The sequence below is a fragment of the Rhinolophus ferrumequinum genome, chromosome 9 (genome assembly GCF_004115265.2).
Source record: "Rhinolophus ferrumequinum isolate MPI-CBG mRhiFer1 chromosome 9, mRhiFer1_v1.p, whole genome shotgun sequence".
Lineage (NCBI taxonomy): Eukaryota > Metazoa > Chordata > Mammalia > Chiroptera > Rhinolophidae > Rhinolophus > Rhinolophus ferrumequinum.
In genome coordinates, this window is record NC_046292.1 from 7,728,731 (window position 1) to 7,749,414 (window position 20,684).

The 20,684-nt window shown below is 53.5% G+C and overlaps 1 protein-coding gene across 1 annotated transcript in view; it reads left to right on the forward strand.

Annotated features, from left to right (window-relative positions):
- The first annotated feature begins 2,290 nt into the window (after positions 1-2,290).
- Positions 2,291-20,684, forward strand: part of DISP3 (dispatched RND transporter family member 3) — a 43,060-nt gene continuing 24,666 nt past the window's right edge. The window contains exon 1 of the mRNA XM_033115998.1: positions 2,291-2,582. The gene's annotated coding sequence lies outside the window, so the exon portion shown is untranslated. The remainder of the gene's footprint in view (positions 2,583-20,684) is intronic.

The window sequence follows — 20,684 nt, forward strand, 5'->3', positions numbered from 1 at the left end:
TCATTTTTAATTAACACCTGGAGATAAAGAAGGCTTCGGGGGGATGCCCTCAGGTTGGGCCTGAGTCTAGCATTCCCAGGCCCCCTGTAAACAGGAGTCCTGCAGGCAGAGTGGGAAGTGGAGGGAAGGAAGTCTGAGGATGAGGCCCCAGGAGGAGGATTCTCATGACTTTCCACACCCGCACCAGCTCCCGCTGCCACCACGGTTCCACTTTATGGCAGGCATATTTCAAAGGCCCAGTTCCATTTGCATTTTTAAAACCTTGCTGATGGCCTAGGAAAATTGCATTTTTCCAGTGTTCTTGGGTACCATACTCCCCAACTCCTCCCCCTCTCCACTGGGCCTCAGCCCCCTCCATTCCCAGAAGGTCCCCCACCAAGGGCAGAGCAAGCCCAGCCCCCACTAGAGATCACCTGGAACTCTCGGGAGGCCAGAGAGGGCTCCAGGAAGGGTGCGGCAAAGGTGGCTACAGCTATGGCCAGCTGGGCAGCATGAAGCCAGGACCCCAATCGACTAAAAATAGTTCCTAGGAGAGTGGGGGCTGTGTCCCCAGGTGTGAGCTGAGGGTGGCACCCAGCATCATAGTGGCACTCCCTGCGGATTTGTCAGACTGAGAGGAACAGTGCGGGAGCCTTGGAGAACTTTGAGGAGGCTCTTGAAAGCAGCTTTCAAACCAACTGAAAAGAGTAAGCCATTCACCCAGCAAAGAAAGCCCTTTGCTCTCAGCTGGGCTTGGGAACACTCTCTGTGTCTCCCTTATTACTCCCGTACAAACAAATCTCTTCCTGTTCTTCCTCCCACCCTCTTCTATGCTACATATTTTCTGCCTTCCCGCTGGGATGTGACAAAAGGGAGTGGAAATTTGCAGGACGATGCCGGGTCTGTTCCTCTGTACTTAGATGTCACATGTGGCCTCTGATCTAAGGGCAGTGACACACACACACACTCTCCACTTCTTGGGAGAGGCCTCCTGTCTCTCTCGCTCTCCTCACAGCTCAGGGTGGCACCCATCATGCCAGAAGCTCTTCCTAACCCTAATGTCTTTGAGGCCAGATGGACCCGCTAGGAGTCCCCCGAGAGGCTTGGCCATCCTGGCAGTGGCTCCCCTGACAGTCCTGTGCATCCGGGGAATGAGTGCCGGGGCAGGGACACTGGCTCAGACCGTTTGCTTCTGCAGAGATTAGCACTCAAGGCATCCCGGGTCATAAATACCAGTGTATCCAGTTGGCAGCCAGACAGTGGGTACAGCTCATGGGGACTGTACACCAGCGAGAGTGGGAGCTCCACTCAGCACCTTGAAGTTAGAGGTGCCCCCAATTCAGTTTTCCTTTTTGAAAAAGAAGGGCTGGGGAAACTAACATGGGCTGAGCACCTGTCTGTGGGTATGGAGCTCGGTGTTTCATTTTAGAATTCTCCTCTGTTCTTATTTCTCCCATAAGCTGGGACTTCCCGATGGCAGAGATTGTGTTTCACTTATCTCTCTGTCTTCTCTGTTCCTCCCGCAGCACACACTCTGAGGGTATACGATAAACTCCTGGCTCACCCCGCACACAACAGTAGCAATGACCTCCCTTCCTCCATAAGTAAAACCCCTCGGTCCTGCAGCGGTGGGGGCGGGAGGGCCTGGCCGCTGATCCTCTACAGAGGCATTCCCCTGCCTCTCCCTGGGTGTCACCAGTGACAGTGACCTCTGAGCCCTGATGGAGAGAAATGGGCCAGGCACTGTCTGTGGCTCCCTAGCTTCTTCTTGTGGCCTTCCGACCGGGGGTGTCAGGCAGTGTGTCAGAGCTGGAGGGGCACCTGGTCCCCAGGGAGGCTGGCATGGCTCTCGTCTCGGGTGCCAAAGAGGTGAATAGAGAAGAAGGGAGAAAAGGACGGTGCAGGAGCCTGGGCATGGCAGCTCCCTCCGGAGGAGATCCGAGGATGGCCTCGACTGTTCAGGAGGCTGGTAACCTGCCAAGGCTGGGTGGAGTGGGAGACGATCCTAGGAAACTTGGGGCCAGAGCCCAGCCAGGAAGGGCCCTTTGCAGAGGCGGAGACTGACCCCCAGGGGTCGCTGCGCGGCTTGCAGCCTCCGCCAGCCGGCAGTGGGAGTCCGACTGTACCACTGCACGACTCCCGCAGGGGGAGCGGAGGCCACGGTGGCACCTGGCGCTGGGCTCCGCAGACACCAGTGCGTGGCGGGACGCGGGCCCTCGCTGACAACTGACACAAGGCCAGGCAGCGCCGAATCCGGAGGTGCCAGTGCTGGGGGTAGGGCGCGGCTCCAGAGCCTGCCCGGGGCACCCCCACATCCCGTGGTAGGAGCCGGGACCCAAACAAAGGCGGGCGGCGAATAAAAGGCGGTGGAGCCCAGCGCTCGGGGTTGAGCGCTAGGGACGTGGATCCTCACCAGGCTGTGAGCGGTCCGTGTGCTTTGGAGCGGAGCGGGGAACCCCGGCCTCCTGCAGCTCTGAAGAGCTTTTCCCTGCGACTCCCGCGAGGGGACGAGTCCTCACGGCCGGGTGGCTTCTGCCACCGGCCCCTTCGGCACGCCTCCCTTCCGCGCCCGCGGCTCAGCGAGCTCAGCTTGGCCAGCCGAGGTGAGTGCGACGGCCGCTGGGCGCCATCCGGGTCGGGGCTGGGGGATGTATTGCTCGGACGAGCAGGGCAAGTCCTCTGCGCCGCCCCCACCCTGGCCTGCGCAGGGCAGTGTGTGAAGTTGTCTCGCTCGCCAAGCCTGGGAAGCGGGCCTCGGAACCCACCACCCCAGGAAAGCCGGCTGGTGGTGGGCAGAGCCCAGATCTTGCCCCCCACTGCGGGTCCCTAGCTCCACACCAACTCCCAGCGGGCCCAAGCAGCCTTGGTCTGCACCGGCCGGTTTGATGTACAGAAACCGCGAGGCTTCCGACCTCCGGGGAGGCTTCCGACCTCAGGTCCCCTGCTCATCCCTGTGGGTGGATGACTGATTCCATAAAAGTTGAGCGTCAGTCTGAACCCGCCCCGATCAGGCTCTTGGCCGGGCTAGAGCGAAGGGAGGGGACTGGAAAAGGTTAATGACCTCCTCTCCATCCACTCCCTACCTTAGTGTACTTATTTCTCAGCGGGACATTTCCCGAGTCCTGGGGCCCAATTAACCTGGCTGCAGGTCCAGTGGGGTGCGCAGGAGCTCTTGGGCAGACCCGGCGTGCGATGGAAGACGAGCGCGAGAGAGTCCCCGGGCACTGCCGAGAATGCGAGTGAGGGTGGAGGTGGGGTGGGCGGTGCGGGTGCTGAGGATGGGGGAAGATTCCTGGCGCGAGTGGCGCTGAGTCCCACGAGTCAACGCCGCCGCTGGGAGAACTTTTCCCAACTCCCCAGGGACAGGGGCCCGCAGCTGAGCCAGGAAGGCGCCTCCTTGGAGGCTTCCTTTCCTGGGCCCCTCTCTGCTGTGGAAGCCGGCGCCAGCTCCCGGCAGTTCCTCCTGAGGCCAGGCGCAGATCCCGTCCCCTCCATGCCCCAGGTCAGCACCGCGGACAGCGCCGGGGCGGCCTTGGTGACTCAAATCCCCGCGTGTACCCCACGGACCCACGCTCACATTCACACAGTTCCACAGACCACCCACGAACAGTCCCCAGACAGATTCATAGTCCACTCACGCAAATACACATCCACCCACGGTCCAGGCAATCCGCACACAGAGGGAAGATCCACACGCAGGTAGACAAGCCCAGATCTTCCCACAAGCAGCAGCAATCCGGGCAGTAGCTTTATTTCAGGTCCTGCTGTCTCCAGACACCTGAATAAGCCCCAAACTCCAGAGCTCACCGCAGGATGCCCACATGGGTACATAGTGACTTGTAGAGCTGCTCAGGCTCTCTGCCCTCTCGTGCACACACACATATCTCCCCACACACACATACAGTCCTGCTCCTTGGGGGGAAGAGAGAGTGGCAGAGCAGACCCTCCCCCCACCCCAGTGCAGATCTGGACAGGAACCAGGACATTCGCCAAATGGAGGGAGGAGGCTCTGGCCCAGTGAAGCTGCGGGCAGAAGCCCAGCCTTACAAAATGTTGGGTTTAGGCTCAGAGTCCATTTTGCTGAGCTCACCACCCCACGCTTTCTTCAGCCCTTACTCCAGACAAATCTACGACCAGGGTCCCTGTCTCTCTGCATCATTCTTTGCTTGCACTTTCTGTATCTTTGTTTCCTGCTCTGTTCTCCTCCCCCATGTTTATCTTTCGTGCACCCACACACACACATCCTTTTTCTTTTTTTTGTCTTTTCCAATTCCTCCTTCCCAGTTGGTCGCCTTCACCCTCTCCCCAACTTTCCTTCAGTCAGTCCACAACCGTGTGGGTACAGCTGACCCTTAGGGGGAGCTGACTCCATTCTCCTGGCAGATTCTGCACCTCCACTCCTCTCTTTGTTAATCTGATGTCCCCCCTTTGCTCTCATGACTTTAGCAGCTTCTGCCTCCTCCCCAAGAAAATTTCCAGGGCCAGATGTGCCAGCGTCCCCACAGTCTTTCCAAGGGGCCAGGATTCCTTGGTTCTGGAATCACAGTGAGTGATTCCATCCCCACTTCCCTATGGGTTTGGCTTTTTGATGTTTCTGGTACCCGTGGCCTGGCTTGCCCTTTGACACCTCTCCTGCTGTTGTCCTTAAAATCCAGAAACCAGCTTGAAGGAGGAATTGTCTCAGCGTGATGTGATGGAAGACGCACTGGAGTGCAAGTAGGGAGAGCAGGGTCCCAGTCTCAGCTTGGCCACAGACCAACTGTCCTTGGGGCAAATTCCCTTCTCTGAGCCTGGGCTTCTCATCTGTACAGGGACAGGGCTGCCTGAGGTACCTTCAGCGTCTCTTGTTGGCCTTAATAATGCGAACGTTGACTCATGAGTCTCTTGAGTGTGGGTGTGACTGAAAATCATCGTTCTAACCCCAGAGGTTATGGTACTTTTCCCTTCCTCAGAGCACTCACCACTGGTGAAGTCTTCCTGTCCCCTGATCAAGGGATGTTCTGATGATTTCCTTTATAGGATCAGAGATGTCAAGTAATTTTCTTGAGGTTACACAGCTGAAATGCAATCTCCATTGGGACAGGCATTGATTCTACTTTCAGTATATCGTCTCCATGAACGGTTCTGCTGGTGGATGCTTGGTGAATGAATGAATGAGTAGGGACTTCAGCCTGGATCTCCTGACATCTAGAGCCTTGGGATCATGCTTTAAGCCCTTTTCTCTGATAATTTCGACATGTTTTCCTTGTCTCCCCATCTCCTCTTCCACTCCCCTGGTCATTCAAAGGCAGATAGAGTTGTCTAAGACCCTTCCTCCCTTAAGTCCAACTCTGGGCTGATGGTGAATGACCACAAAGAAGCTTTAGAGGCCCTGCCTCGTGGGTAGGGCTTGGGAAACAGCCCCAAATCCCTGAGACTCAACCAAGTAGGCTGTCCGTGGGCAGCTGGCCAGTTGTCACTACCATTTGGCTAAGCAGCCACTTCCCAAAGCCTCCTGAGCCGGGTACTGCAAAAATCAGCTTTACGGATGAGCAAAGTGAGATGCTGAAAGACGAGGTGATTTCCTGAAGGGCAAACAGCCAGCCCACTGTCAGTCATAAAAATAAGCACCCTAAAATGGCAGTGGTGGTGGCAGCCGTGGTTGATGGCATTATTCGTGTTGATAATCATAGCAGAATCGTAATTGTTCAATGAGTGGCCTCTTTGGTTCTCTTCCCCCTTTGGAAATTGTTTCCCCATATGAACCTCTCGTACGCCTTCCTCCACCCAAATGTGGAGAAACCAAGGGCTGGGACAGTGAGATGGGGGTGTCCGGTTGTTGGTCAGTCCCAGCTGAGGAAGAGGGCTTGTCATTTGAAGTCCTCCTCCTCCTGCCCACCCTCCCCGACCCCAGTGCATCTCCTGCCAGCAGGGCCAGGAGCAGTGTCAAAGTCTGTCAAAACACGCTTCCAAGCTGAGTTCCAAACGCAAAGCCCAGGGAAAATAAATAAAGAGAGCAGTGTCTGCCCTAAATAGAAACATGTATCAACTCACAAAATATGCATGTTTTCCAAAAGTCGCATTTCACGGCAGACAGTGCGGCTCATGCTCCAGCTGTTCGACAAAGGCTCGAGGCAGGCACGCTGCTGGGACTGGTCCAGGGAAGGTGACAGAGCCTCCCCCGGCGAGCTCACTCCCTGCTTGGCCACCGGAAGGCCAGCCAGCCACGCTCCGGCTCCTTACCCACTGGAAAGAACAAGAGTGGGAGGACTCTAAGTATATGTGTCTGTGTGGTGGTCTGAGCTCTTTGGAAATGGGCACCAGACAAGGCTGATGGCCTCTGGTCCTCAGCCGTACAATGCGAGCAGCAGGCTGACAATACTGATGATAATAGCTGCATTTGTTGAGTACCTAGTATGCGCCATATGCTAAACATGTAATGTACTATCTCACTTAACCTTGCAACCATCTCATGGCATAGGGACTGTTATCCCGGTGTAACATATGGGAAAACCAAGGTTCAGAGAAGTGGAGGCTTGCCCGAGGCCATGCAGCTAGAAGAGACCAAGCTGGGATCAGATTTTGATCTGAATGAAACAAGAGCCGCTATTTTGCCCAGTACTCTGCATGATTTCTGGTATTCGTTCAATAATCTGTGTGTGTGTGAAGAAACCCATTTACATGATGGTTCTTAAAAAAATGTAAATTCCTCTGCCACCTGGGTGAGGGGTGAAGGGGCAGTACTGTCGCCTGAGTTTAGCTCTGGCCACCTCTCAGTGGCCCAGGATGGGTAACTGGTCCTTCTGGGCTAGGCCTGAATCTGCGTCCGAGGCTCTGTTTCCAGCCCTGAGAACCTGAACCTGTCTGTCTAGTGGATGGGCTCAGGGGGGACCCCTACTATAGGCTTGGACTATGAAAGGTAATTTCACTCCTGAAGAGGTCAGGGCTACTCAAGGCCTCTGCAGATGGGGAAGTGACTTCAGAGAGGGCAGATGAATTGGCCAGCATCCTACAGCACATGGGCGGCAGAACCTGAATCTCATAATCCCAGACTGGCACGCCATGTCGCCGGGCTAGCCTCCCTGAGTGTGTGAGAAGCGTCCAAATGCCCCAGGGAAGGGGGTTGAACCAATACAGGCAGTAAACCTAACACTTCCCTGCCAAGCACAGAAGGAGAATGCAGCTGGGTTTCACTGCCCAGGTCCTCTCTTCCATATCCCCTGAACATCAAGCCTGAGCCTGGTGACCTGCCCCAGGCCCCCACCTATTCATCATCGTGAATGACACTAGCAAACAGAACGCTTGCCATGTGCTGGGCCCCGCGCTCAATGCTTTCCGTAGGTTCATTGATGTGATCCCCACAATAGACCTAAAGTGTTCTTAGTTCACTTCACAATTGAGGGAACTGAGACTAGAGAGTTGGCTCGCCTGCCTAAGGTCACACAGCTAATAAAGAGGCAGGTAGGGCCCTGCAGAGCCCCCACTAGCAGGTTTCCTCTGGGGGGCGCAGGGTTTGGAAGCATAGCCAAGGGAAGAAGAAGCTGATGGACAGCAGCAGGCTATTTATATTCCACCTCTGCGCCTTGTCACTCTTGCTGGCATTTGTGTTGGCAGAAGCTGTGTCTCTGCCAAAACCTAGACAGAAGAAACCCAGCATAGGGTCCTGGGACCTGCCCCTGGGGGGCATAGGGTCTGGATATTTCTCCCTGAATTCAGGGGAGAGACCCTATGAGGCATGCAGAACCCCGGGCATGCCCTTGACTCTGGCATCCGGTCACCACCTTTTTTCTTCCCTCTGAGGGAACCGGACTGGGAACCTGGGCAAAGGTCCATTGGGTGGCAGATGAGGGGCTCGTTGTATGCGGTGAGCTTGACCGTTGGGAACGCGGAGGTGGTACAGATGATGGGAAAGACGCTTGGATTTGGATGCCAGCAGGAGCCATACAAGTCCCTTAGAGGAGACCCTCTTTGGAACCACGGGGTGATGTCCCAGGAGACAATGTCCGGAAGCTTAAACCTCCTCTACCAAAAAAAAAAAAGAGCGTTCTCCTGAATCCCCCATCCCAAGTGTCTGCCTGAGCAGCCCCACTGTGTGCCAAGTACTAGACATACACACAGAAGTGGGACAGCCTCCGTCGCTCTCCTTGTGGAGCTCACCAGAGTCTCCCATCCCTGCTCAAAGAAGAGGTGAGGGATGATAAGTGATGACTCACCAAGGTCTCCCACCGGAAGTAGACCCAGGTGTCCACGGCGACTCAGAGGACGTGATCCAGGCAAGTGGTCGTTCCAGGGGCAGGAGGAAAGTTCCCCATGGTGGTACCCGCAGTACACCTGGGTGTTTGGCCCAGCTCGATGTCTTGGTAGGAGAGGCTGCAGTAGGGAAGGCTCATTCCTGCCCAGACATCTGCCTGAGGCATCCGACACACATACTGGCACCTGCACGATGCAGCCTTTGCCAAACCTTGTTAATAAAGGAGATATGGCCGCCAGCTGGAAGCCACTCCTGCCATGAAGGAGAATATGGTGACCTGCTTGTCTCTGGGGAAGGCAGTTTAAATGGCGCTCAGAGTTGGGACAGTTGTGGCTAACGGGCGTTGCCCCCCACCCCCCACTTCATGGGCCCTTGCACTGTCCTGAAGGATTTGTCACATTCTTCGCTGCGAGCGTTCTGCAGGGTGATCACCTGATGATAACGATGATTAGAATAATGGCCAACATATTTTGAACGTTTACTACCTGCCAGGCACTGGGCTTGGAGCTTTATGGGTATTATCATTCCATCCTCATACCAGTCCTATGAGAGAGTTGGCAGTATTATTCCATTTTAAGGGTGAGAAGTTGAAGCACAGAGAGACTGAGCCGCTTGCTAGTAAGCAGTGGAGACAGGACTCAAACCCAGGCAAGCTGGGCCCAGACGCTGTCAGCACGGCCACCACACAGTGATTGAGGCTCACACTTTGGCCTTTATATTAAATTGATTTGGGTCTCTAAGGATGAGCGTGATTGACACCAAAATACCTTTTGGATCCTTCAGTAAGCTGGGTAATTCGTATGTATGGACTCAAGCTGCGTCCCAGTTGACAGGGTGATGTGGGTTGACCATTTGTTTCTTGACCGCCAAGCAACCGAGCAGATCCCTTTTCCGATGTCCAGATGTGGGCAACATCTGGCAGACTGGCAGGACTTTTCTGGCTTTCATCCAGATGTTCCCCCTTTTCACTCCATGTAGGCACAGCTGGGACTTGCATCCCTCTGGACATGTTTGTATGTGGGAAATTTCTGGTTGAAAAGGATCCACTAGTTTGAAAGCATCATCTTGTGACTTCACAAAGGTAGGATGTCAGTTTTGGTTCCTCTGTGTAATCCAGGCCTGAGAGACATTAGACTAAGCTAGAGAAAAATCAGTAGCTTTGGGAAAGTGTCAGCAGCAGAGGGAGAAATTCCCTCCTTCCCTTCTTCAGCCAGGGAAGCTGGGACGAGGCTGGCTGGTGAAAAGCACTGCAGGCAAGTAGCTGTTGCAAGTTCCCTGCAAGGGTTCCTGACTTTCCTATCCTATCTTCTAGTGGATTTGATCAGATGCTCGAGTAACAGAGCCAGGAATCCTGGTGAACGGGGACATGTCAGCCAAGAGACATTCTTGGGCATTCATGAGCATGAGAATGGATCTGGGGTGAGAAGGTTCACAGAGCCTTTAAGAGGAAAGGAGTTCAAGACATCACAAATTTAAGATAATGGTGATTGAACAGAAAGTCCTTATTTTATATAGTAAGCGCCAACGAGTGAATGAATGACTATGAATGAATGAATAAGTGAATGAATGATTTAGTAAATGTATGAATAGGTGAATGGACTGATGGACTTTGACAGCGAAGGCCTTGATTTGGTGGGAGCTGAGCTGACTGCAAGTACTGACAAAGGGAAGGGGCCTGTTCTTGTCCCCTGGGACACCCTGCAGCTCAGGATCAGGCAGAGAGAGGCTGAACCACTGAACCTTGCCTCTCACTGCCCACCCCACCCCAGCCCATTCTGCTGGGCCCTGTGGTCCCGGTCCTTGTCTGAGTCCTGGCCATGGCAGGATTGGAATCCGTGCCACTGCAAAGCTGATGGCGGCTGCAGCCCCCCACCCCTGGGAAACCTGTAACCCCCTTCCCCTTCCCAGCCGCTCCTCCAGCCCTAAGTCACTGCATCTTCCCTTTTGTCACACTTCTGATGTTTTGAGGACTCCAAATAATGGATCTGGGAAGGTATCTGAAAGCTCATCGAATCCAGCCCTCAGATGGGTAAACTGAGATCCAGGGAGGAGGAAGGACTTGCCCAAGGTCACAAGCAAATGGGAGACAGAGCCCCATTGCTGTGGAAGGATCAGGGGAGTTCCCACTAGACTTAGGATAACATTGCTCCATTGAGCAGGTAGGACGGGAGAGGCCTGGGATTCTTGAGCTCAGGTAGCTTCATTGGGTCTCTCCTGGCCTCTGGGGCCAAGGGTAGCAGTTCTTAGTTCCTGGGGTCCTGAATCCCCCAAGCATTTTATGAGAAAGGCAACAGAGTCGGGGGTGGTACTTAGGGATCTGCTCTCCATCCTGGGCCTTCTGCTCCAGCTGCGCAGCACTGACCCTCAACTCGAGCATCTAGGCAGCTGCTCCATCATGGAGGATGGGCTGAGGCTGAGGGCCCGTGTTAGACATGCCCGCGCCCAGCAGGGGCCTCTATGCTGACCCCAGGTGCTGAGGGGTCCGGACCGCACCTCCTGGATTGACGCCCACATCCCACTTTACACCTGAGCTGTCAACCAGCAGTATAGCCAGTGACCTGTGCAGGTACTACCTGGTGCGTCTCTTCCTGGACACCCAAGATGGTGAAGTTGGATGTCAGTCCCTAATGCTTCTTCTCTCTTCCCTTCCCTGGAGCCTGCCACACAGCGAGGGCTGTGCCTAGACTGTGGCCAGAATGACTCTGGGGCAGGTACCGAGAGAGAGAGAGAGAGAGAGAGAGAGAAAGAGAGAGAGAGAGAGAGAGAGAGAGCGAGCATGTGTTCAGGGGTTAAGAGGGCTGGCTCTAGAACTCTGGGAGTTTTCAAGCATGTAAGACTCAAATAAAATCTAAGTGAGAAGAGTACTGAGCTTATCAGAAATCAGGTTCAAATAAATCCCTTGACTTGTCTTAGCTTCAGGTTCTTTTAGCAAATTGGCAGTAATTCCTGCGTAGGCCAGAGAGCCTGTGCAGAAGTGATCCTACAAGCTGTAAGGCACTACACAGGTGCAATGTCACTCAATCTTCCATCAGGAGAAGACAGTGGACAGGAAGAGAAATGGCTCTGGTTTGGGGACACAAGGGCCTGAGCAGGCTCCAGCATCTCCTTGCCGTGCTTCTTTCAAAGTGCTGGCCTCTGTGGCCCTCCACAATCCCAGGCAGCAGGGGTCGGGGAGCCCCGAGTTCTCAGCCCTGAGACTTCTCACTTTCTTTCCAGGTGATGAGGCTGAGGGGACAGCCCTTTCCCAAGTCTCCACCCCAGATCAGTCATGGTGGCCCCTTGTGGGGCTTCAGCACTTTGCATTCTGTGCCTTTCTATGGTTTAGCTTCCCATTTACCATCAGGCTTCTCCTTCTGGGACCGAGGAGAGTCCTGCGATATCCCTGCACCCCTAGATGGGGTTTGGTGTGGTGGGGAGAGAAAGGATAACTTTCCCCTGAGCTAAGAACTGACAGACAGGTGGCCACCTGCTGTGTCCCAGCAAAGCTGATGGCATCCAGCACAGGCTGTTCAGCGGTTCCTGCTGTGACAGCAGGACTCACCCTGTGTGCCCCCCACCCCGACATATAATAGCTTATGAATAGGGATGAAACGGAGCCCACTATAGAGAGCATCTCTCCCCAGCTGGGAGACCATCCATCCAGAGATGGTACATGACTTGCTCTGGGTCACACAGCAGTCTAGTGGCAGGGCAGGTCCCTACTCTCGGCCTCCTCCGGGGCCACTTGTGCTGCCTCTAGAACCCAGCCCCTGCTTCCGCCTCCTCCCACGCCCTGAGCTTGAGCTCCCAGGAGGAGCTGGCTGGAGCCATAGATGCAGAGATGCCCAGGGAATTGTTTTACATATTTGTTAATCGGGTCTCAGAGAGAGACAAGGGCCCCGAGCTCATCAACCAGGAAAGAATCCAATTTGGCTTTTATGGCCACGGTTATTGGTCTTATTTTGTGGGGATCTTTTTATTTTTTTTTTTTATTAGCGCAGCAAGCTGGGAGCTGGGGACCTGACTGGCTGCTAGGCCCAGTGCGTCCTCCCTGCCCACACTGAACTCCAGGCAGCAGCCAGGACTTGGGCCTGGGCGTGGGGCAGAGGTGGGAGGAGGCTGCAGCCTGGACAGGTTGGTGAAGGAAGGCCCTGAAGGTTTTCAGGAACCTTCTGACCCTACAGGCAAGGGGTGTTTGGGGCCCTGGCTATATTTTACAGGTCCTGTAAGCGTTGCTGGTTTTATGAAGCTTTTATTGCCTTTTCCTCAGAAAGGCAAGGCTGTTTGGTGGGTGCCAGGAGCCAGGCCTGATGGGTCTGGGCTGTGAGGTCTGAGTTGTGCAGGTGGAAAGGAGTGGGGAGGAAGGGGCAAAAGTGGGTCAGTTGGGGTGGAACGCCTCTTGTCAGTAGAGCACGGTAGCTAAAAGGATGGGCTGCGACTCCAGTCTGCAGAGGCTCAGATCCCAGCCCCATTCCTGCAAGCTGCCTTGTAGAGCTGAGGCTAGAACAGAGGTGCCATAAATAAGTAAAGTGCCCAGTGCTGGGCACACAGCAGTGCTCGGTGGATGGGCAGCTCCCCACCCAAGCCCATCGCATGGGGCCTGGCAGATAGTGAGCCCGTGGCCGTCTATTTCCTTTTGCTGCCTGGCCCCACCAGGAGGAGCTGGTTGGCAGATCTGGGTGGTCTGTTTATGTCCCCCTCTTGGACATAAAGTCCTATTCCTGGCCCAAATGCCATCATTCCTTCCTCCCCATGCTGGAGGAAGAGGCACTTCGAGGAGTGAGGCCTGGACAGAGATCCAGGAGGCTGAGTCCATCCCCAGGACCAGGGGATGGGGCACCTGCGGAGAGGCAAGTGTGAGCCCCAGTAGGGAAGGCCCACGTCTAGATCACCTGCTGGAGGAAGTCACTGGGAACTCGGGAGAATGGTCCTGGACCACGTGGGGAGGTGGTCTAAATACAGATTCCTGGGCCCCGCCCCCTGAGCCCCTGAGTCAGATTGGCTGTATCTGGTATCTGGCCCTAGAGTTTGTATTTTAACAAGTACACCGGGTGACTGGTCCACATTCAAGTCTGAAGACCAATGTGGTAGAGAATGAAAGAGTCAGCTCCGGCCTACTTGCAGACCTGCCACAAGCCAGGGCCAGATTTGGACTTCTTCCCATCTGTGAAGTTCCTAATGATCATGTTTGCTGCTATGACTCAGCAAGTGGGGTGTCCCTATCCCCATTTTACAAATGAGGAAACTGAGACTTGCCCAGTGGACCCAGCTAGTGGCAGAGCCAGGGTTTGAACCCAGGTCTATCTGATGACAAAAATCCATGCTTAGCCCCTTCTTCCCCCTCAGAAACAATCCGGCCCTGGCGCTCTCAGTACCTGCTGTCCTCTTAATGTTGGGGGACCAATTATGTTTCCCTGAGCCCACTAGACAGAGAATACACGGAACATGGCAAAGTGACAATGGCTGTCGTGACCATTGAGGTTGCGTTCCTCTGGTGCTGGCTGGGACGGTTCCCCGGGTGATATATCGACTAGAGCAAAACTTGTTTGCCTGGTGTATATGGAGTTGTTGGGCTTACGAGTTGGTGCCCACAGTTTCCTCACCCGCTGTCAGCCCGGGGAGGCATTCCTGCAGCCTACCCTCCTCTGAGAAATGAGGGGGGCTGGGCAGGCTTATCACGGAACCCCCATCTAACACCCTCTCCTCTCCACCCCCACTAGGCTCCCAATAAATAAGCCCAGATTTTCTTTGCTGGGGATGAATGGTCATGTGTGTCCCTCTGAATTTCCTGCCCTCTGCCGGCACATGTAGTCCCCCCAAGGATGGTATTCCTTAGGGGGCAGCAAGTCTGATGGGAGGAGGTGCAGGTACCTACCTTAGCTGCAGCCACAAAGCCAGGTTTCCTCAGGGCTGGGGAAGGGCACGGCGGTAGTAGGGTTAGGATTTTCTTGCTGAAGGAAGGACTCAGACATATGATGCCAGTCACCCAGCCACTCCCCTTCCTCTACTGGGCATTTCCTGGCTCTGTTGCCATTTTCCTTTGAGATTCTGAGTAGGACTTGGGGCTTCTTGGGAGAAAACTCTAGGAGGTTCCTAGGACCCAGCTGCTAGGAGGGGGCTCCCTGTTTCACCCCCACTTTCCATCTGGGATGCTTTATACCCCATTTTATTGGTCAGGGTTCTCCATTGAAACAGAACCAATAGGATGTATACAGATGAGATAGATAGATAGGTAGGTAGGTAGATAGATAAAAGAAATGGCTCACATGACTGTGGAGGCTGAGATGTCCAAGCTCTACAGTTGGCAAGTTGGAGACCCAGGAGAGCTGATGTGTAAGATTCTGTTGGGAAGCCAGCAAGGACCCGGGAAGAGCCAATGTTTCAATCTGAGTCTGAAGGCTGGAAAAGACCAATGTCTCAGCTCCAGTGGTCAGCAGCAAGAGTTCCCTCTTACTCAGCCTTTTAATTCTATTCAGGTCTTCAATTGATTGGATGAGGCCCACCCACATCAGGGAGGGCAAGCTGCTTTACTCAGTCCGCACACCCAGAATCGTGTTTGGTCAAATGTCTGGGCAGCCCGGGTGCAGTCAAGCTGACACGTGAAATTAACCATCCCACCCACGCTCCCACTGAAGGGAAGGCAGACTCCTGAAACTGCTGGAGACTTCTTTTGCGCCTTACTCTCACCTACTGAAAGCAGAATTACCGAGACTTGAGTGATTTCAGCTCTTAGGGGCTTGCAGGCTTGCAAAAGAGCAGTGGGTTTCTTCAGTGAGTATTGACAGACATCTCAGCTCTCAGGGAACTCAAGGGCTGCTTGGAATGGCGAAAAGAACGTATTAGGCTTTGGGATCCGTAGGCCTGAGATTCAAATGCTAGTTCCACTCCTATTCGCTGTGTGATCACAAGGGAGTCCCTTAACCTCTCTGATTGTTTCTTCCTCTGTAACATGGGGTTGCTCATAATGCTCCCTTGCAGGACTGATGTGAGTTTAAGAGAGACTGGATAGGGTACTTGCACGTGGTAGACACACAGCTAATGATTACATTATGATTCTCTTAATGAGGTTCTGCACTGAGTGAGTGGAGCTTTTGCCTCATTTTCACCACCATGTCTCCAATGCTTTTGTAAGCTTCCTGACCTGAGCTGGACTGCCCAGGTCTCCAAGAAGAACTTGGGATTCTGTCTGGTAGGCACAGAACCAGGGCATCTGAGGGATGGCATACTCTCAGAAGATGGGGTATTAGGACTCAGGACAGTGAGAGCTAGGAGGGACAGAGCCCCCTTCTGTCCACTCCTGCCTTCTCTGCTTCAGTTGAGCTGAATTCACCAAAGGAGCGGGCAGACACATAACCAGGAAGCGGAAGACACAGTGTTCCCACTTCAGCATGTTAGGGGTAAAGCTATTCAACTCAAAAATGTGTCGTTTCCAACTTCTGCCCAAACCTCTCAGCCCAAGGGTAGGAGAGTCAGACACCCCAGGATGTTTCCAAGGACCAAAGCTGAACCAGGGAGGCCAAAACACCCCAAGACAGGAAGAAAAGCTGATTCGCTCCTAATTGCCATTAAATTGTATATATATACATAGACGTATTTTAAGTCGAATCTGCATGTCTAATGTGATTTCTTTGATTACATTTTAATAGTCTAGCTGGGATGGAGGAATGAAGAAGGAAGGGTGCTGTCACCCTTCGACAGGAGAGAAGTTGTAAACAGGGCTGCCGGCAGACAGGTCTAGAGAAGGAGGAGGCCCCAGTGTGAAGCTGGGCGTGTCTCTGAGGCAGCACCACCTCCCACCAAAGCCCCATCCTGTCCAGATGGGCAAGTCCATCTGGCTTGTGACTTCTCCCTTAGACCTTAAAAATAGCTGCCCTATTTTGGCTCTTTGGGTCCACATATCATCTCCAGGTCTGGTGGTTCCCTGGGGCTGCCAAAAACTCCTCCCAGACTCTGGTGATGGAACAGATGGAACACTCCTTTGAGCCAAGAGTCCCGGCTCTGCCACTGAAATATGACCTTGGGTAAGTCCCTTCTCCTTGCGGGGTCTCAGTTTCCCCATCTGTAAAATGAAGGAGTTGGACTAGATGTGCTCTGGTGTCTCTTCTGGGTCCGATGGTCGTGACCTGCTTCCTACTCATTTTAAAGAACCCCCTCTCCATCTCAGGGGAACAGGAGATTCCCCACTTATGCACCTGCTGGTCATTTGCCAACTCCCTCTCTCCCAAGTCCTTCTGCTTTCTAACTAGGATCCCTCCTGCTGCAACCGGAGCCAACTCTCCTTGTTTTCACTCCTTGGAGGACAGAACCCTCCTCCTTTGCCTATTATAGGAACTCCTCAAAGAGTTGAAGGCTGTTAGCAAAATCCCTTCCACACACATACACACACATTCTATTTTTAAATAGCATTCATTTCTGATTCTAAAAGACTACCTGATCATTGTAGAAAAATTGGAAATAGACAAGTATAAAAGAGGGAATAAAAATCATCCACAATCCTCCCAGAAATAACCACTGTTAATGGTTTTTTTAAAAATGCACATATATGTGGATTTATTTTTCTGTTATAAAATTAGTGTTATGCTGTAAATATAGCTTTGAGTTGCCCCAAGCCTGGCCCGTGAAACTGGGCCAGGTTCTTCCTTCCGAGGCTCTCCAGAGTCTGCTGTTCCCTTTCAGGCAGGCGCCCCACTTGCTTTTCCCAAGAGGAGGACACCTGTTCCATGGATGTGTGCATGGGAGCCTGGGAGGTCCAGAGTTTAACTTCGACCACATCTGAATGTGTATGTGACAGAGACAGAGGGACAGAGAGCGAGAGAGCACGCGTGTTAGTCACTGAGCATGAGCATATGCCACGGGCCCACCCTAATGGGAGATCATTTTCTTTGTCCTACTTCAGGCTCTTTGTCTGAGCCAATGACAGAAACCAGAGGAGCCACCCTTAGCTTCTTTCCATGGAGCAGCTGGAGCTCCTTGATAAGCTAATCAATTCCCGTCATTTGAGAAAGGAAAACAAATTTGCAATTTGCTGCCCGTCTGTCCTGTGGGGGCCTGAGGAGGTGGATGCCAGCTGAGGCATCCGAGTGAGACCCCACCCACCAGCGGGCCTCACTCGGCTTGGTGGGATCTCTCAGAGGGCATCCACCCTCCTTGGTCTGCAAACTGGGCTTCTTGGAGATTCTGGAGGTGTCACAGCTGAAGGGACCTGGGCTTTTCCCATCCTACTGCCGGAGGGAGAGACAGGGCCCCAAGAGGGGACAGGACATGGCCAGGGCCACACAGAAAGTTGAAGGATATGGAGCCATGTCACTCGACCACCCCCCGTCTTGTGTGATGGTCCATGTGGCGGCTTTTCTTTTCAAGGGTGGGCTGAGAAGGCAGGCGTCGGGGTGGGGAGGGAGAGTGGACTGAGAGACAAAGAACCCATCCAGTCCACTTCCTGCTTGTCCATTTCATACTCTTCAGAATCCTTCCCACTGCAGGTAGAAGAAACCATTCTCTCTGCCACATGCTTACACTGTTTGGTATCTGACTTCCCTCTGTACAGGGGAAAGTGCTATCGCCTACCTAACCCAGATTCTTCAGAGATTCCATTTCCTTCCTTTATTCAACAAATATCTGCCAAGCAGTGACCCCTTCCAGGATTATTTTAGGCCACGGAAACCCAGCGGGGAACATGACAGCCAAGTCCTTGCTCCCTTGGAGTTCATGTCCACCCAGCTGTGGAGCTCTCACTGGAAGGCAGAATGGCTGTGGCCAATTTTCTGGTCACTTAAATTCAGCAAATGCTGTCCCCAGGGCACGGAGTCACACGTATCAGACAGGGCTCCGTTGAAGTTGTTGCAATTACTACTACTACGTAACCAGCCGTCCTGAAACTCAGTGATCTATGACAACCAGTGTATCATGCTCGTGTACTCTGCAGGTCAGGGCACAGGAGAAGGTGGCTTAGCTCTGCTCCACAGTATCTGGGCCTCAGCTGGGAAGACTTGAAGGCTGGGGGTTACTCCACTTACAGGGGCCAGGATCACCTGGAGGTGTCGTCACTCACGTGTCCAGGGGTTAATGCTGCCTGTCAGCCGCGTTGTCCGCAGGAGCTCCTACCTGTGGTCTCTCTGTACGGGCGAGTTTGGGCTTCCTCACAGCATGGCCGCTGGGTTCCAAGGACGAGTGTCCCAGGAGAGCCAGGTGGTAGCTGCATCTTTATCACCTAGCCTCAGTAGTCACAGAGCACCACTTCTGCTGTGGCTATAAGCTCACCCGGATTCAAAGGGAAGGAATGCAGACATTACTTCCTGCTGGAAGAAGTCTCAAAGTCACATTATGAGAAAAGCATGTGGAATGGGCGATATTGTTGATGAAATCTTTGGCAAATACAGCGTGCCACATGGGTCTTTTAGGAATTCACAGACCTTAGGGGGAAGCAGATTATAAAAAACAGTAGCTGTCCTTTCCCAAGCACTTATACCTACCAGGCACTATGGTCAGCCTGCTGTGTACATCACCCTTCCAACACCTCCGTGCTAAGTACTGTTAGCCCCATTTTGCAGATGGAAAGACGGAGGCTCAGAAAAGTTACCCTGCCTGCCTTAACTCATACAGCTGGGATTTGCACCCAAGTCTGTCTGCCTCCAAAACCATAGCTCTTAACACTCTCCTTCTCCATCCCTAACTAACTTTTACCCCCAAAGTGTGGTGAGAAGCTTAGACAAGCAGCTGGGGGTGGGGGTTCAGATCTGGGAAGGCTTTTTGGCAGAGGTGACACTTGAGCAAGGCCTTGAAAGCTGCTTTAGATTTGTACACGTGCAAAAAGGAGTGACCTTCCTCGTGGGGTAGCAGTGGGATAGAGGGGCTGCTGAGTTCCAGAATCCTGGCCTTTGACCCCCTAACACACCAACACATTCTAAACTGTACCCCCTGAAAGGCAGGCTGAGACTGTGGTCAGGGCGGATGGACATAGTCCCAGAAAAAGTGCCAAAGCCGCCCCTCTCCCTTTCCATCCTGTTACCATCAGCTTCCTCCCTCAGAAGCTGGGAAAGCGGGGGAGGCTCCCACAGGCCCCCACCTCCCGGTGCAGACTTGGTTTTGTCCTTTGGAGGTGGAGTGAGGCTGAGCGACCTCTGATTCACACTCAGGAGTGTGTACTCATATGGTTGGGCCCGCAGTTACATGCTTTAGGGTACCGCAACGAGGAAGTTGAATTATTTCATTGATAGGAATCTTGCGTATTACAGGAGCACTTCCCGCCCCTTGCAGGCTCTCCCTTTCCAGTCTTCTGCTGTGCCCTCCTCCTCTCCCACCCACCACCAGACCCCCTAGCTCACTCAGTTAATCTCTTTGTTTCCTATTTGGGTCTCTGTCTTCCCCACCGGTGCCACTCTCCTCTCTGGCTCCCTCCCTGATCTCTCCCAGGTCGTGTCTCTTTGTCTCTGGCTCCCTCCTTCCCCTCGCCCTCTCTTCCTCACTTGCTCTGGGCTGACAGCAGCCCCCTCTCTTCCCGGACAGACTGTCTAATTGAAATGGAGCACTCTAGAGAATGTTCATCGGAAAGGCAGCATTAATTAGCCAGCTCTGGCATAATTAGCTTCCTCCTCTCACTGCCTGGCATCTAACTAGATAATGAGTCTCTCTCTGTCCAAACAGAGGGCAGGCAGGACAAGGGGAACAGGCCATGCCCAGGGATGCCAGGAGCCTCCCGCCTTCAGGCCGCCCTGCTGGAGTCCTCAAGCTGCCTCGCCCTGCCCTCTCCTGCCAGGCCCTCCTGCTGCTTCTGCCCAAGTCTTGGGGAGACAGATGCTTGGGCCCTGCCCATGCCCAAAGGTTTGACGTTGCTGGAGCTGCATGTTAAGTGGTCTGAGCCTGACAAACAGTGGCTGCAGCTGCAGCGTCCCACAGAGGGGGTGGGGAGGTATTGAGAGTTCTTGAGGAGAGCTATGACAGGCATCTAGCCCTGGCACAGCCTCCTGGGCAATGGATGAGCACAGTAGAGTCTCCAGAGGGGAACAAAGAAATCTGTTCACGTGACAGATAATAGCCAATGTACTACACAGACTCCAGACTGCTTCCCTCCTTGACCCTCCCCACAATCGTATGAGGCAGGAATGGCCACCTCTATTTCATAGATGAAGACTCTGAGGTTCAGAGAGGTTCACTGCCTTGCTAATGTTCACGCTACCAGGACCCAAACCAGGGTCCATCTTATTCCAAAGATCATGTTCTTTCCCTTCTACCCCGATACTTCTGGAAGGTACTCTATACTTGCTCATTAAATGAAAGTGATTACAATGGAGTCATACCTCACGTTGGCTTTGAGTTCTAAAACCAGAGAATGCAGCAAATATTGGAAAATGATGCATCGTGAAAATTTCCCTCGACTATCCCTTACGCAGAAAGGACTGACTATCTCTTCTGTTGGCCATTGGGCTGTGATTCTCTCTTTTCTTTGGCCTTGAAAGCCCTGATCTAGTTGGGGGACATGATGGGCGTGTAAGATTTTTCT